The sequence below is a fragment of the Salvelinus namaycush genome, chromosome 11, assembly GCF_016432855.1.
Source record: "Salvelinus namaycush isolate Seneca chromosome 11, SaNama_1.0, whole genome shotgun sequence".
Taxonomy (NCBI): Eukaryota; Metazoa; Chordata; class Actinopteri; order Salmoniformes; family Salmonidae; genus Salvelinus; species Salvelinus namaycush.
In genome coordinates, this window is record NC_052317.1 from 29,460,674 (window position 1) to 29,479,335 (window position 18,662).

The 18,662-nt window shown below is 40.5% G+C and overlaps 1 protein-coding gene across 1 annotated transcript in view; it reads right to left on the reverse strand.

Moving 5' to 3' along the window:
• The window catches only part of LOC120055330 (parathyroid hormone/parathyroid hormone-related peptide receptor-like), an 80,431-nt gene that overhangs the window by 41,133 nt on the left and 20,636 nt on the right, over positions 1–18,662 (reverse strand). The gene's annotated exons all lie outside the window — the stretch shown is intronic.

The following is an 18,662-nucleotide window of genomic DNA, read 5'->3' on the forward strand; positions in this document are numbered from 1 at the left end:
CGAGGTGTCTCTTGTTCCCCAAACATCCCGCCCCTTTGATTAGCTTGTTAAAGGGTATTTTGCAAGTGAACCTTGATGGGAAGGTCAAACGCAGCCTGGAGTGCTTACACAGGAGCTCTTTATCCACTAAAACTGAGGAGTCAAATCAAAGATGGTTTATTTATGTGAAAGCTCAAATTAAGAAAGAGCGCTTGGGTAGAAAGCTCAGCAGGATTTGAAGAAAAAAAGCTTGGAAAAAAATATACCAACTTGACATGACCACCATTCTCATCTAGTTCTTGTTGTAATGGATGTAGCTATGAGTATAAATGTATAATCCTCATAGCCTACCTGTTTTTTTATTTGTAAAAGCACATATACTGTATGTATATGAAACAGTAAGCAAAAACGTTGAATTTGGTCATATGTGGAAATGTGCCTTACTTCCTTTTATATTTTGTGTAACGTCAGTAGTCTAGTCAAGGAAGCATCATGCAAAATATATTGACGCCCTCCACTCACCAAGACCATTGCCAAATAAGGCGCGCTGTCACCTGCTTTTATAGTAAGCCTTGAGGTGGTACCACCCAGCACATCTAGAAGGTAGTGTATTTCATACCGAACCCCTCCACTGAGAGGGGTACAGTTACATCACAATTTCAATGGTAGAGTTGAACCGCTAGGGGCAAAAAGAGCTAGATTTCAATTAAAATACCAAAATGTATCACCTTTGCAAAGGACTGTCAAAATGAAGACCAGAATTGACATGTATCATTATAACTAAGCCTAAAATATTTGGTTTTCGATTCATTTTGTTATTTTCATAAATGTTACTCTTTAAAGCCCCCATGCAGTCTTTTAAATCAAATGTTTTAAATCATCACTGTATGCCTAATAAATTGCTGTCTGTGTTTATTTCATGAAAAATAAATATATTTTTGATCATTTATTGCCCTGAGCCTCCTTATGCAATTTAAATTCTCAGTCTGGGGTGTTAATACAAATGTAAATATATTTACATACACAGCCCTGATTGGAAGATAGGATTTTCTAAACTCTAGAGCCTACCCTGCCTATCCCTTCAAAGTAGGAGAATACATATGCAAATAAAAGATGATTGGTCAATGGTCAGAATAATCAGATCAGATTATGATGTCATGCTGTGGGCCAAAAACTCCATCCCACCTGAGCAAGCTGAAATTCCACAAATTGTTTTTGAATAAAAGGGCATCAACATAAATGTCATAATTTCAGTGTTATTTTGACCTCATATTGTGGAAGTATCAGAAGAAGAAAAACTGGAAAATCAAGTTTTTGACTGCTCTGCCCCTATAAAGTAGATTTTACTTTTCAAGCATGAGAGAAAAAGAAAAGTCTAAAAAAAGACAATTTCAGACATACCAGCTTCAATCAAACAGTAATGCTCAAACAATTTGAAGACTTCCATAAATCTTCATGGGAGAATTTCTTCTCGAAGTTCAGAAAACTGAGTGCAATGCCTGTCATGTTTTGGCTTGATTGCAATACTTTATTTTCAAGTGACAATCACACAGCATTGCAGCCAGTCATTGAAACATATGAAGCCTCCCACTGCCTGGGATAAATGAGACCCAGTGTTTTCCTACAACATCACTGAAATTATGTTTTTCAGTGAGTTGCTCCCAACCATTACATTTACAGTGCATTCGGAAATTATTCAGACCCCTTGACCTTTTCCACATTTTGTTAGGTTAAAGCCGTATTCTAAAATTGATTAAATGTTTGTTTTTTCCTCAACAATCTACCCACAATAGCCCATAATGACAAAGCAAAAATGTATTTATTAAAAATGAAAACGGAAATATCCCATTTAGATAAATATTCAGATCCTTTATTCAGATTTTGTTGAAGCACCTTTGGCAGTGATTACAGCCTCAAGTATTCTTGGGTATGACGCTACAAGTTTGGCACACCTGTATTTGGGGAGTTTCTCCTATTCTTCTCTGCAGATCCTCTCAAGCTCTGTCAGGTTGGATGGGGAGAGCTAGAGCACAGCTATTTTCAGTTCTCTCCAGAGATGTTTGATCGGGTTCAAGTCCGGGCTCTGGCTCGGACTTGAAATACAGTATATACATATGATATGAGTAATGTAAGATATGTAAACATTATTAAAGTGGCATTATTTAAAGTGGCATTGTTTAAAATGACTAGTGATCCAGTCCCTGCAGCTGAAAAACATCCCCACAGCATGATGTTGCCACCACCATGCATCACCGTAGGGATGGTGCCAGGTTTTCTCCAGACGTGACACTTGGCATTCAGGCCAAAGAGTTCCATCTTGGTTTCATCAGACCAGTGAGTCTTGTTTCTCATGGTCTGAGAGTCCTTTAGGTGCCTTTTGGCAAACTCCAAGTGGGCTGTCATGTGCCTTTTACTGAGGAGTGGCTTCCGTCTGCCCACTCTACCATAAAGGCCTGATTGGTGGAGTGCTGCAGAGATGGTTGTCTTTCTGGAAGGTTCTCCCATCACCACAGAAGAACTCTGGAGCTCTGTCAGAGTGACAATTGGGTTCTTGGTCACCTCCCTGTCCAAGTCCTTTCTCCCCCGATTGCTCAGTTTGACCGGGCGTCCAGCTCTGGGAAGAGTCTTGGTGGTTCTAAACTTCTTCAATTTAAGAATCATGGAGGCCACTGTGTTTTTGGGGACCTTCAATGCTGCAGAAATGTTTTGGTACACTTCCCCAGATCTGTGTCTCAACACAATCCTGTCTCGGAGCTCTACGGACAATTCCTTCCTGTTTTTTCTCTGACATGCACTGTCAACCTAGGGACCTTATATAGACAGGTGTGTGCCTTTCCAAATCATGTCCAATCAATTGAAGTTACCACAGGTGGACTTCAATCAAGTTCTAGAAACATCTCAAGGATAATCAATGGAAACAGGATGCACCTGAGCTCAATTTTGAGTCTCATAGTAAAGGGTCTGAATACTTATTTAAATAAGGTATTTATGTTTTCACTTTGTCATTATATGGTGTTGTGTGTAGATTTATGAGGAAAAAACAAAAATTTAATCCACTTTAGAATAAGGCTGTAACGTAACAAAATGTGGAAAAAGTCAAGGGGTCTGAATACTTTCTCGAATGCATTGAATATCTCCACATCTCTTTTCAAAACTATGTGCTTCACAAGTGGTTGCTCTCTTCGATTCAAGGACTTGTTCATTGTCACAGGGTTAATGTGTCTTCCACAAAGAGAAGGAGTACTTCAAGTTCTGTTTTGACCTTTTTTCATGCAATGCAGTGTTCATTTTGTCATGAAAAATACTCATCAACAACCTACTTTTCCTGACTTAAACTATGACGATAATGAGATGAGATTCCCTGGAAAAACTATTACAAATTACTTTTTTTTAGACTGTGAAAATGTGACGAGACGAGAATTCCATGTGAGTCCAATGGACAGTTAATTTGACGTGAAGCTCCTTTTCATCTGTTTTGTCCAATCTTAAGCATGCATGCAGAATATTTCATACTTCTGGCATTTTTGCAAAGCTCAAATTCTCCCCTTTTCAATGAAACCACTGTTATTTACCCCCCCCCACCCCCCCCCCCCCCCCCTTGACAGCTATGATGGGGATTAAGGCTTTATAGCCTATATGGTTAATTATGGCTGTCATTGGTTACAATCTGCCACAATATCAATGTTGCCAGTTAAGGTATATGATGGGATAGTAGTTAGAGGTAGAGGTAGCCTGAATATTTATTATTCAACAGTATGTGACTAAAATGGCTGTGACTAAAACTAGACAAAAATTGTCCAGAGTTTTAGTCAACTGATAATAACTAAAACTAACAGAGGATGAAATCACTCAAATGTGACTAAGACTAAATTGCATTTGAAAATTAAAACTAAGACGAAAACAAAAATAGCTTCCAAAATTAACACTGATGCAATGCACCATCCACATCATTCATATTGTGAACACAATGCTATGTAAGTACCATTTTACTCAAGAAATTACAATATATTCCCTAGACAAAAACATGGATCATCAGACTGTGAGCTTAGCAACAGCTTGTGTATTTTCTTTTCACATTGGATCATGTGCTAAATGCAATTGCGCTACTGCAGCAATCCAGGCAAGGCCTCTCACTGTTATCTTCATTTGAATTGGCTTGGATCTGTAATGTGCTGTTCTTACTCTTTGCTGGAAAATCTGGGAGCTGTGAACTGCATACTTACTAACCCATAAACCCCAGAGGTTCGCAATGAAACTAATAAAGGTCCTTTTAAGAAATGCTCCCTCCTCTCTGCATATAAGCCATGTGCCAGCCAAGGAAAGTGGGTTAGACCTGCCCAAAACTAGAGCTGCCTTCAAATCACATCAACAACAACTGGATCAGAACTGAGGAGAATTCCCAGTAACCACAGATCTCAGGTGCTGCATTGATCTGAGAAATGGATTCTGTGAAAGCCCATTTGATGTTGTGACGGGGGCTGGGGGTGGGAGGCTATGTCATAATATGTCATGGGTTCTCCTATGTGTTTGAAATGTTATCCCTTGCGCTGCCGGTGGGGGAGGGCGTTGCAGGACTTTATGTCAATGTGGAAGGCAGCAACATGGCTAAGAACAAGCAATTGAGGTACCCTGGGAGTTATGGAATGCACACCACATGGAATTCTAGAAGTCTATCGCAGCATTTTCATCCAGTAATTAGGTAGAGGGAAGAAGAGCCCCACAGGACAAGACATTAGCTTAGTGATTATTAACAACTCATCAAAAATGGTTTATTTCATGGTCAAATACAAAATGTAATATTATTTTGTTTCATGTTGAAAAACAAAATAACACTGTTCATAGGTATCTTGGGAACAATTTAAGATCAATTAATCCTGGATCATGAAGACAGGATATCTTATCTAATGTTGGGTGGCATCGGATTCGGTTACTGGCCCTACTGGTTCGAATACCAAAGCCGATTAGGTGAAAATTTGGTTGATGTGCCCTTGAGCAAGGCGCTTAACCCTAATTGCTCCTGTAAGTCACCCCGGATAAGAATGTCTGCTAAATGACTCAAATGTTCACACTAAAAGAGTGATAATTCCTACAAGTTAGTTAAACCCTTGACACACACCTTTACAGCTTCAGAGATAACCAGCCCCACATTTACATTTTGTCTCTTGATATTCTTTTGAAACACAGCAACTGCCCATGTGACAAAACCACTCTTTTAATTTCTTGACCTATTTATTTCTATACCTCCAATAGGTTGTCTGTACATAAGAGCAGTCCAGTCATATTCACTATATACCTGTTCACATACTCTTGGGCTTCATACAGGTATTATTCAAGACGGTGGCCATTCCTGGGCTTTAAATTCATGATGTTCAAACTATGATTTGGGTATTAACTTCTTAAAATGCCCCTATGCAGTGTGCTATGATTATGGGAATGTTGAATATTAGAACAGGGATGATTTAACATAATTATGTGCAGTGCAGTCAGTGGTGGTGGAAATACAAGACAATACGGGAGCACATTGAGTGAGTAGTTTTGTGACATTACTTTCTGGTAGGTAAACACCATCAGCACTATTCTTGCTGTACTGGTTTCAACAACAACATCTCTCTAAAATGTACTGTATACTGTAATAAAATATCTGAATTTAGTCAGTTACCCAAAATATGGTATTGAGTAATCCTGTCAAGAAATGTCAATAAATATACTGTAGAAATGGTCCCTTCAAAACCCCAAATAACAGGTTTATCTTTGCTAGAAAGAGCATTAGAGAGACCCTCCAAAAGTACTACGGCAAAGAGAGAGACATCATTAAAATATCTGTGTTAGTGGTGTAACTTTTTCAGTGGGGTGTAAAAGTGGCATTGAGTTACTCACACTCCTTCATTCTTTAAATGGAAAAGTTGAGAAAAAAAGAGAAGGTCAAGGGAAGTCAAGAAAACAAGCTCTTTCCTGAGTCAAACACAGCCATGGTATAACCTTACCATGCCAAGGAAACTGAAGACTTGACTATTAACAGGTCTGTTATGAGATTGAGTCACGGGCCTTCTCAAAAGCCCTGCTATGTGTGAGTCAACATGAAAAACAACAATTGTGTGAGAGCTGAGGATACATTTCTTAATAAAGAATTACAAATATTAAAGGAAAATACAACTCATTTGCAAAACGCATCATGCTGTGACACTTTCTGTATTTTGCTAATTATATATCTTGAAAACTTGATAGCTGACTGAAATCAATTCGGGACTGAATCAACAGTGGAGTAATGAAACAAACACCAAGAGATAGTTTTTGAGCCCCGAATTTTCCTTTAAGAAAAGGAATGAACAGTAAAAAAAAATAAAAAAAAATTGTTATCTAAGATGTTTTGTATAATCATGTCTAAGGAGTGTTTGACACCATAAAAGTGTACTTGTGTGTGAGGAATCTAAAGTTCATCCCAGGAATCACATAAACTCGCTTTTCCAAGAGACCAGGCAATGACGACTGTGGGTGACTTTCTCACACCTACATTATAAGAAATGTGAGGAATCTAAAGTTATTCCCAGGATTCACACAAACACGCTTTCGAAAAGACCAGGGAATGACGACTGTGGGTGACTTTCTCACACCTATAAGAAATGTCCTCCTCTCCAACCCAAGAATGGGCCTTCAATCTTACAGTAAGATCTTCATAAATACTGTATGCTTCTACTCTGTCAATACATACAATCACTTTTAGGCAAGCACCCAATGATGATCACACAATTTCAGCTATAAATGTTTATTAATTATTTATAAACTTTATGTTGACTAATAATTAACATTGACCCTTAAAGGGGCAATCAGCAGTTACTACATACATTTTTGGACTAATAAATAATAATATGTGCCCATTGATTCTTGAATAATATAACTTATAAATGCCTGATAAGCTTTGTTCAACTGTCGTACCCTATCAGAACCCCAAATATAAGCTTGTTTTACTACAACATTTGTAAACAAATAAAATATAAACGAAAACAATACAGCCTCAAAACATGGTTAAAACTATAATTTTTATATCATGGTGTAGTGTACAGTAATAATATTTGATATGTGTATATACAGTATATCTACTTCTGTCACGCCCTGACCTGAGATATCTGTTTTCTTTATATTCTGGTTAGGTCAGGGTGTGACTAGGGTGGATTACGCTAGTTTTTGTATTGTCTAGGGGTTTTGTATTGTCTAGGGTTTTTGTATGTCTAGGGTTTTGTAGGTCTAGGTATTTGTATGTTTATGGTGGCCTGATATGGTTCCCAATCAGAGGCAGCTGTTTATCGTTGTCTCTGATTGGGGATCATATTTAGGTATCCATTTCCCCTTTGGTGTTTGTGGGTTCTTATTCTATGTTTAGTTGCCTGTCTGCACTATTCATATAGCTTCACGTTTCGTTCGTTTTGTTAGTTTGTTCAGTGTTCTTTCTTTCATAAAAGAAGAATGTACGTATACCACGCTGCACCTTGGTCCGATCTTTATGGCGAACGTGACAGAAGAACCCACCAAAAATGGACCAAGCAGCGTGTTCAGGAGGAATGGACCTGGGAGGAGATTTTGGATGGAGCAGGACCCTGGACGCAGGCTGGGGAGTATCGCCTTCCGAAGAAATAGAGGCAGCGAAAGCGGAACGGCGATATTACGAGGAGTTATACCAACGAGGTAGGCCACAGAATTTTTTTGGGGGGGGGCACATGGAGCAGTCTGCGGAGCCGAGGAGCGAACCAGAGCCAGTCAGGGAGTCGAATGAGGAGTTCGACGCAAGATTCCGGAGAGAGGTGCTAGCATTGAGAACGCTGCAGAACGGGCGTGCTGAGGTGCGTGTCATCAGCCCGGTGTCACCTGTACCGTTCCCACGCATCAGGTCTCCAGTGCGCATTCATAGCCCAGTGCGTCCTGTGCTAGCTTCCCGCACTTGCCGGGCTGGAGTGAGCATCCAGTCAGGAAGGGTGGTGTTTCCTCTCCGCACTCGTCCTGAGGTGCGTGTCATCAGCCCGGTGCCACCTGTACCGGTCCCACACATCAGGTCTCCAGTGCGCCTCCACAGTCCAATACGTCCTGTGCCTCCTCTCCGCACTCGCCCTGAGGTGCGTGTCATCAGCCCGGTACCACCTGTACCGGTCCAACGCATCAGGTCTCCAGTGCGCCTCCACAGTCCAGTACGTCCTGTGCCTCCTCCCCGCACTTGCCCTGAGGTGTGTGTCCTCAGCCCGGTACCACCAGTTCCGGCACCACGCATCAGGCCTCCAGTGCGCCTCCACAGTCCAGTACATCCTGTGCCTCCTCACCGCACTCGCCCTGAGGTGCGTGTCCTCAGCCCAGTACCTCCAGTTCTGGCACTACGCATCAGGCCTCCAGTGCGCTTCCACAGTCCAGTACGGCCTGTGCCTCTTCCCCGCACTCGCCCTGAGGTGCGTGTCCTCAGCCCGGTACCACCAGTTTCGGCACCACGCATCAGGCTTCCAGTGCGCTTCCACAGTCCATAGCTTCCGGCGACAGTACCCAGTCCAGAGCTTCCGGTGACAGTACCCAGTCCAGAGCTTCTGGCGACAGTACCCAGTCCAGAGCTTCCGGTGACAGTACCCAGTCCAGAGCTTCCGGCGACGTTTCACAGTCCGGAACCTCCAACGACGGGCCACAGTCCGGAGCCTCCGGCGGCGATCCCCAGTCCGGAGCCTCCGGCGACGATCCCCAGTCCGGAGCCTCCGGCGACGATCCCCAGTACGGGGCTTCCGGCGACGATCCCCAGTACGGGGCCTCCGGCGATGATCCCCAGTCCGGAGCCTCCGGCGATGATCCACGGTCCGGTTCTACAAAGGCGGAGGGATCAGCGTAAAGAGGGGAGGCGGCGTCCAGAACCAGAGCCGCCACCAAGGGTAGATGCCCACTCAGACCCTCCCCTATAGGTTCAGATTTGCGGCCGGGAGTCCGCACCTTTGGGGGGGGTACTGTCACGCCCTGACCTGTGATATCTTTGTTTTCTTTATATTTTGGTTAGGTCAGGGTGTGACTAGGGTGGATTATGCTAGTTTTTGTATTGTCTAGGGGTTTTGTATTGTCTAGGGTTTTTGTATGTCTAGGGTTTTGTAGGTCTAGGTATTTGTATGTTTATGGTGGCCTGATATAGTTCCCAATCAGAGGCAGCTGTTTATCGTTGTCTCTGATTGGGGATCATATTTAGGTAGCCATTTCCCCTTTGGTGTTTGTGGGTTCTTATTCTATGTTTAGTTGCCTGTCTGCACTATTCATATAGCTTCACGTTTCGTTCGTTTTGTTGGTTTGTTTGTTCAGTGTTCTTTCTTTAATAAAAGAAGAATGTACGCATACCACGCTGCACCTTGGTCCGATCTTTATGACGAACGTGACAACTTCACATGTGACTCGTACTAAGACTAAGCAATTCGCCTATTAAGATGTTTATCTGACTCCATAAATATAATCAGCAATATGCAGAAACAGTGTAGTTGAGTTACAGTAATAGGCAATCAAGAAATGTCTGAGAGTGGAATCGTAAGTACAAGCCTATTTAATTACTTTGTAAGAATGAATGGATTCACATACAAGGCATGAAGATTAAATTACAAGCATTAAAGGGATAATCCACCCACAGAAATAAAAATCATGAAACTCCTGTCAATTTGGTGAAAGCCTATGTTCTATCTGTGGGTAAAAAAAAAATCCCCATGATTTAACTTCTAAGTGGTCCGCCTGTGAAAATCTTGAAACTGGAGAGAGGGGATTACACACTATCACATTGCATAACGCTTTAATTGTCTATTGAACAATTTAAAAGTAAATGTTGCCTACAGCCCACACAAATTGTTGTTCAATATTTTGTTTATTCCAGATTGTCAAATCAGCCAATATGGATGGCCATACATGTTTGGAACACACCCATCAGTTTTTATCGTCATTACAAAGCATAGACTTCCCTTAGATGTGCTCAATTTAAACAGTGTCCCAAATTATTAACCTCTGTTCCTCCTTCAAGTACCATGTCGCAATTTGCCGTGTCTGTAGGAAACAGAGCTATTACAGGAGATAGGAGAAATCTCATTGCGCAATGAATGGAGAAACGCCCCACCCAACTGACTGTCGACCAATCGCATTCATGTTGTCATGCTTGCATCATGCGGTTGCTAAGCTAATCATCATACAATCCGATTCAAATGGAGTTCACATGTCCTCAAAACTGTCTCTGTGGGAAAGCAACATAACGCTGCTCTCGGCAGAGACGCCGTTTATAGCCCAGTGGCAGAGAAAAACTGCAAGACTCTTAAATTGATAGCGCAGTTTGTTTAGCGATTTTACAGCTAGCTAGCCAGCCAGCTAGTTCCTTCACATGCTAATATTGACTTTGGGATTATTGTATGCAGCTATGTTTTCTAGCTAGCCGAAATAGAGAACATTGCATTTACGTTTTAGTCATTTAACAGAGGCTCTTATCCAGAACAACTTGCAGTAGTGAGAGCATACATTTTCATGACAAGTCCCCCGTGGGAATCAAATCCACAACCCTGCTGTTGCAATCGCCATGCTCTACCAACTGAGCCACATGGGACCATTGCATTTGGGGGTTTGTAGTAGACTTGAGCTGCAACAGATTTCACAAAAACATTTCAAGTTTCTACCAATCTTGTTATCACAACATAATTATACATTTGTTCACAAAAAAATATTGTTTTCACATTATTGTTATTTAACAGTGTTTACCGCCCCGGGGCGGCAGGGTAGCCTAGTGGTTAGAGCGTTGGAATAGTAACCGAAGGGTTGCAAGTTCAAATCCCCGAGCTGACAGTGGCTGTCGTTCTGCCACTGTTCCTAGGCCGTCATTGAAAATAAGAATTTGTTCTTATCTGACTTGCCTAGTTAAATAAAGGTAATACAATAAAAAGTATTGGCTAGGTAGCCACTTGTTGCTTGCCAATTGAACTTCAGTTCATGAAAATAAAAAGCTAACGTTATAAGCAGTCAGCTAGCTTCATCTGGCTAGTGAGGCTCGACCTGACTGTGGTTATGTGTTGTGTTGTGAAGCTAACCATAATAAGGATTAGGCACAATAGTGGAATTTGCGGTTTGCCTTCAAAATAAAAGTACCTATTTGAAAGAAACACGACGTGCCACAGGAGTGATGGTTGCTGATAATGGGGCTCTGTACGCCTATGTAGATATTCCATAAAAAATCTGCTGTTTCCAGCTACAATAGTCATTTACAACATTAACAATGTCTACACTGTATTTCTGATCAATTTTATGTTATTTTAATGGACCAAAAATTTGGTTTTCTTTCAAAAACAAGGACATTTCTAAGTGACCCCAAAACTTTTGAACGGTAGTGTAAATGCCATCAAAATATATTTTTGGTCAGTGTGGTGTGTGTGTGTAACCTTTATTTAACTAGGCAAGTCAGTTAAGAACAAGTTCTTATTTACAACGACTGCCTACCCTGGACGACGCTGGGCCAATTGTGCGCTGCCCTATGGGACTCCCAATCACGGCCGGATGTGATACAGCCTGGATTCAAACCAGGGACTGTAGTGATGCCTCTTGCACTGAGATGCAGTGCCTTAGACCGCTGTGTCCATGTGTGTGTGTTAACTATTTAACTGTACTAGAATGCTTAAAAGGCCGTGAAAATTTGAAATATCGGTATCAGGTTTTTTTGGCAAGGAAAATATCGGATATCGGTATCGGCCAAAAATGCCATATCGGTGCAGCACTAATATAGATCCTACGGTTAATTTACAGGACGAAGCATGAACAAAGAAATGCCTATTAGGCCAAAGGCCTAGAAGCCTAGGAAATGAGAATTGATCATACAACCTTCCTCCATGAACTGGATACAGGATAAGAGAAAGAACAAAGGCATTTCATTCCATTTATAACATCTGAAGGTGTAACCGTTTAACCAAAAACCAACCACAATTGACCAATCAAACGATACCAAGTTTACAGTGTAACCTGTAAACTTTTTACAGGATGTTACAGCATCTAGGTGCTTGTGTGGGAATGAGACCAGTGTACATAAGACAGAATTCCTGAGAGGACCATAAAAGCTTTTTGCATAATAGAGTAATTGAGAGATCACCCTGTATAGATACAAGTAACCACAGAGATCATACATCCTTAAAGATAGCATCAGAGTTATCCTCAGTGAACAAGTTTCAGATAGATATCAAACATGGATACTATAGCATTATTCTGTCACAACAGTCAGTCCTCTGGATACTGTAACAGAGTGATACATTTTGGCACCTCAGAGGGGGAAGGGCTGACTAGTCGTTGGGCATTGTCCTTTTGTTCCTGAATCATTTTCAATGCAGCTCCAGGTGACAGAGAACACATAAATAAGGGCCGAACCTATAATGGATGGTCAGTACTTGCATCCACAGCTCTGTTTATGAATTTGAGAGTGGTTACATTTCTCCACCTTTATTGCTTCTATTGCACCATTAAATACATAATATGTTAGGCTGTGTGGTTGTGAATTAAGTGTTTAGTGTCACATCCATTAAATCAATCAATCAATCTACCAATACAGATTAATGGAGGACCAAAAAAAGCCGATACCGATTAATCGGACGATTTTTTAAATATATATTTGTAATAATGACAATTACAACAATACTGAATGAACAATGTACACTTTTATTTTAACTTAATATAATACAGAAATACAATCAATTTAGTCTCAAATAAATAATGAAACATGTTCAATTTGGTTAAAATAATTCAAAAACACAGTGTTGGAGAAGAAAGTAAAAGTGCAATATGTGCCATCTAAAAAAAGCTAACGTTTAAGTTCCATTGAGAACATATGAAAACTGGTGGTTCCTTTTAACATGAGTCTTCAATATTCCCAGTTAAGAAGTTTTAGGTTGTAGATATTATAGGACTATTTCTCTCTATACCATTTGTATTTCATATACCTTTGATTATTGGATGTTCTTATAGGCACTATAGTATTGCCAGCCTAATCTCAGGAGTTAGGCTTGAAGTCATAAACAGCGCTGTGCTTCAAGCATTGCTAAGAGCTGCTGGCAAACGCAGGAAAGTGCTGTTTGAATGAATGCTTACGAGCGAGCTGCTACCTACCACCGCTCAATCAAATATCAAATCATAGACTTCATTTTAATATAATAAACACACAGAAATACGAGCCTTAGGTCATTAATATGGTATAATCTGGAAACTATCATTTCGAAAACAAAACGTTTAACTTTTAGTGAAATACGGAACCGTTACGCATTTTATCGAACGGGTGGCAACCATAAGTCTAAATATTGCTGTTACATTGCACAACCTTCAATGTTGTGTCATAATTATGTAGAATTCTGGCAAATTAATTACGGTCCTTGTTAGGAAGAAATGGTCTTCACAGAGTTCGCAACGAGCCAGGCGGCCCAAACTGCGGCATATACCCTGACTCTGCTTGCACTGAAAGCAAGATAAGTGGCACAATTTCCCTAGTTAATATTGCCTCCTAACATTAATTTCTTTTAACGAAATATGCAAGTGTAAAAAAATATATACTTGTGTATTAATTTTATGAAAGGCATTGATGTTTATGGTTAGGTACATTGGTGCAACGATTGTGCTTTTCGCGAATGTGCTTTTGTTAAATCATCACCCGTTTTGCGAAGTTGAAGTAGGCTGTGATTCGATGATAAATTAACAGGCTCTGCATTGACTATATGCAACACAGGACAAGCTAGTTAAACTAGGAATATCATCAACCATGTGTAGTTAACTAGTGATTATGTTAAGATTGATTGTTTTTTATGAGATAAGTTTAATCCTAGCTAGCAACTTACCTTGGCTCCTTGCAGCAACCAGGTCCTTTTGATGCTGCACTCAAGTAAACTGGTGGTCAGCCTGCCACGCAGTCTTCTCGTGGATTGCAATGTAATTGGCCATAATCGGCGTCCAAAAATGCAGATTACCGATTGTTATGAAAACTTGAAATCGGACCTAATTAATCGGCCATGCCGATTAATCGGTCAACCTCTAAATCAATCAATCAAATGTATTTTGTCAAGCCATTTTTACATCAGTAAAATTGTCACAAAGTGCTATACAGATACAGATTGAAGACTACTTCGTTACCTCCTGTCCTCTTCACTTTGTCAGCACGCGCACACACACACACACACACACACACACACACACACACACACACACACACACACACACACACACACACACACACACACACACACACACACACACACACACACACACACACACACACACACACGTATTGCTCCTCCTGTCAAACTGACAGGGATAAAGGGAGACTTCTCAAGGGAATGAAAGGAAACAGTAAATCAATTTGTCTGCCATTAACTTAGACTGAAACACATTTGTGTGCCAGCCAGGGAATTCTCTAGTACACTTATTATATAATCTTACATTCAGGAACATGTTTTTTCTATAATTCACAACATAATAATGGGGTGGCAGGTAGCCTAGTGGTTAGAGCGTTAGGCCAGTTGCTAGATCGAATCCCCGAGCTGACAAGGTAAAAATCTGTCGTTCTACCCCTGAACAAGGCAATGAACCCACTGTTCCTAGGTCGTCATTGTAAATAAGAATTTGTTCTTAACTGACTTGCTTAGTTAAATAAAGATAAAAAATAAGCCTGTATGATGACAGAGAACTAAAGAAAAGCACAAAGCACTTGCTCTGTAGAGAACCCATTGAAGAAACCTTTCCACGGAGGGATCTACCTGGAACCAAAAATGGTCTCCTCTGTCTCAGTGACATCCATTGTCAATTTAGGGTTATCCAACAGGCTCCCTCAGAAATGCTCAAGTGCCAGCAAGTTTACCAGCTATCAATTTAAAAGTCTGATCGCAATCATCATTACTTTGAAATGGATGCACAAAATGGAACCGCCAATCAAGCAAGAATAATTCTCACCCAGGTTCTAAACTGTCCACGGTGACTGTCTGATGACAATATACAAATGCATACAGAAAAGCCTGGCTATTCTTTTTGTGAATGTGCAGACAGTGATGCTATTATCAGTAGCATCCATAGAAACATGGTGCGATAGATGATTACCTAGTACTGTCCTAACATCGCCATCCTCTGTGACCTCTAGAAGAATAGAGAGAGAACAACCAGGAAGTCTTACTACAGCAATTCCAGTAGGAATCAATCTGTGTACCTGTACTGGTGCTGGTCGAAGGATGATCAGTGATGCATGATCATTACATGTATTAAGCTCTCTCCTCTCTGAGGAAGCTATTTTCAAGGCACTTGAGATCTCCATTTGTGTTTCTTTGTCTGGGAGAAATCTTCTGACCCATTTAAAATAATTTCCAAAACTACACTTTACATGCACTTTAAAAGCTGACCTACAGTATACACATAATGATACAGAGTGAAACAGCTATGAGACAATGATGTCTGTCTGGTGCACATCTGATGATACTGCATTACCTTCCTACTTCAGTTGAAAGGACAACAACCAATCCAGTACCAGATAATACTGTGGAACACAGTTTGTCCATCATACATCCGCTGCACAGTGAATCCCATTTCAGCACTCAAGCACACAAGTGTATTGTGTAAATTATTCCGAAACGGTTAAATGCTGGCAACAACTTTTAACACAGCTTGTGTATTAATATTCACCCAAAGCATCTAGGGATATGACATGCCTAGGGCTCTAAAACAATAATAACAACATGGTTAGCGATAACATTCCACTCTATCGATCTCAGATATTGCTGTCCCCCACGATGAAATCGGGGAAGGGACTGTGGATCTATCTCCATCCGTCCGTCCGTTATTCACACGCGATATCTCAGACAGCAAACTTGTGTGAATGATGCATCTTGCCATAGAGATCCATAACTTTTATAAAATGACACTGATTGGCCCAAGGTGGGAGCTATAGTAATTCATTGAAATGTGTTAGTCATGACCCAAGGGGGGGGGGGGGGGGGGGGGGGGGGGGGGCTGCATCATTCACTGTTGCCTTGTTGATTATTAGACTATACTGAACAAAAACATCAACGCATCATGCAACAATTTCAAAGATTTTACGGAGTTACAGTTCATATTAGGAAATCAGTCAATGTATCTGTGACATTGTGTTGTGTGACAAAACTGCACATTTTAAAGTGGCCTTTAATTGTCCCCAGCATAAGGGGCACCTGTGTAATGATCATGCTGTTTAATCAGTTTCTTGATATGCCACAACTCTCAGGTGGATGGATTATCTTGGCAAAGGAGAAATGCTCACTAACAGGGATGTAAACACATTTGTGCACAAAATTAGAGAAAAATAAGCTTTTTGTGTGTATGGAAAATGTCTGGAATCTTTTATTTCAGCTCATGAAACATGGAACGAACATTTTACATGTTGCGTTTATGTTTTTGTTCAGTGTAGAATCGAAAGACACACAAGCTAACATATTGGAACAATATTCCAAGCAGAGAAAATGGGTCTTTACTTAAGAGCTTAGGGGCTTAATAATACTTACAGTAATGTGGTCCAAACAGCATATTAGCATGTACAAGCCAGTTGCTAATTGGTTTGACTAAATGGACAGTGTGTTAGCAGGTACAAGCCAGGTGTTAATTGTTTTGACTAAATACAGGTGGTAAGTAGATAATGGTACTTTCGTATCCTATCAGTGTTATCACCATTCAATTACTTTACACTTCAGGGGAGGCTGCTGAGGGGAGGACAACTCATAATAATGGCTGGAACAGAGGGAATGGAATGGCATCAAACACATGGAAACCCTGTGTGTGATGTATTTAATACCATTCCACTAATTCCGCTCCAGCCGTTAGCACGAACCGTTCCTCCCCAATTAAAGTGCCACCAACCTCCTGTGGTACACTTAGCCAGGGGGAACAAACCCCTATTGTTAACTCACAGCTGTTCTTTTTCCTTCATGGGAAAGAATTGAGTGCCTTATGTGTTATTTTGTGAAATAAACACGGTATAAACACCATGTTGTAAAAATAAGTAGATATCTATATTGAAACGGCAAAAAGGGTTAACTTGAGACACATTCAAAGTGTTCTCCAACAGACACTAACTGATGTCTCCTCCATTGCAACTGGCAGTGTGATAGGATGAGCATTGACCAGTTCAAATGTCTATGTACAAGTCTATATAAACGTGTTTACCAGGGCTGGGAATTGCCATCACGATGCGATATTATCACAAACACTTAGGTGCCGATACAATCTGTATTGCGATTCTCACGATTCTATATGTATTACGATTCGATACTGTGATTTTATTGCGATTCAATGTTCCAAACATATTGCTCACGATATGTCTGCTGCAGAGCGACAAGAGAGACTCATGAGAAAACAAGTTTTGATTAGTCATGGAAATAAAAGTGCTGAAAACAAATTGGCTCCCTGTTTAAAAAGAGGTAGAGCCAACTAGCCCCAAAATAATATTGCGATATTGTCAAAATGATAATATACGATATATTGTCAAAGATAATATCCCGACATGTAACAGTGTTTTTTTCCCTGTCACTAGTGCTTACAATGCATTTGCTTTTTGGATAAACATCTTGACTGAATCACATATCCCACATGGCTACCTTGTGTTTCACAGATACTTTATGTGTTTAACTCTCACTCTGAGAGGAAGACATGACACTTGCAAATCATCAGACAGCCAAAACACAGTCATGAGGTAGGAATTAGATGGCGATGCACAGCGACCGCGGTTACTGAAAGAAGCATTTCCTCTTAATAAATTCAATAACCCAGTGAGTCTGAGTCACTCAGTCTGATAACAGACAATCCTACCAGGCAGGCAGCAGTGTGTTGGCCATGTCTATGAGTTGCCACTAAACTATGAGTGTCAAGGTTAATAAAAAGCAGAGAATGACAATGTAGGATCTTAATTTGATAACATTTTTGTTGATGAGAATGTTAACACATGGTTTTATTAACAGTATTGCACTTTTCTTGTAGCCTATTTTTGTCCCGCTAATAGCCTAAACACCGATCAAGCAATATTATGGACTAAACGCTCAAATCCTCTTGCTGCAGGATTCTTTTGCTACGACAATACTAATCAAATATGACCTACCACCTGGATTCGGTCCTATGTAATTTGAAATTGTGTTTTTAACATTGGAAAAAAGTAGAGACTCAGAGCTAGACAACTAAATATATTTGCACAACAGTTGAGGAACAATGGGAAAATAATTATGCTTTGAAAGTTGATAAACTTGTAACCCCACTTTTGAGAGAATTGCCCTTGAATGTTTTGGTACACCTACTGGGGAGTTATTCTTTGTCTACACCCATTCAGCATCGTTCACACCCTCTTAAGCCTTAGCCCCACCCATCTCTTTAAGGATTCACATGTGAGGCCATTTAGACATGTAGCTAGCTAGCTAAACAATGAAGCGGCATAATCCCAACTCATACTACTACCAATACAAACATTGTCATAGCTGTAGTATGAATCTGCAGGTAGCTAAAGCTAACCAACTAGGTTCAATGTTAGCTAGCTTACATTAGGCTATAACTAGCAATCCAAATGGAGTTCTGATTAGAATAATATTACGACACAGATCATACACGTGCTAGCTAACAGTACACTTTAACTTGCAATGAATATGACTTTCTGACACAATTAGAAACGTATAAAATCTGAAAATGTAGCT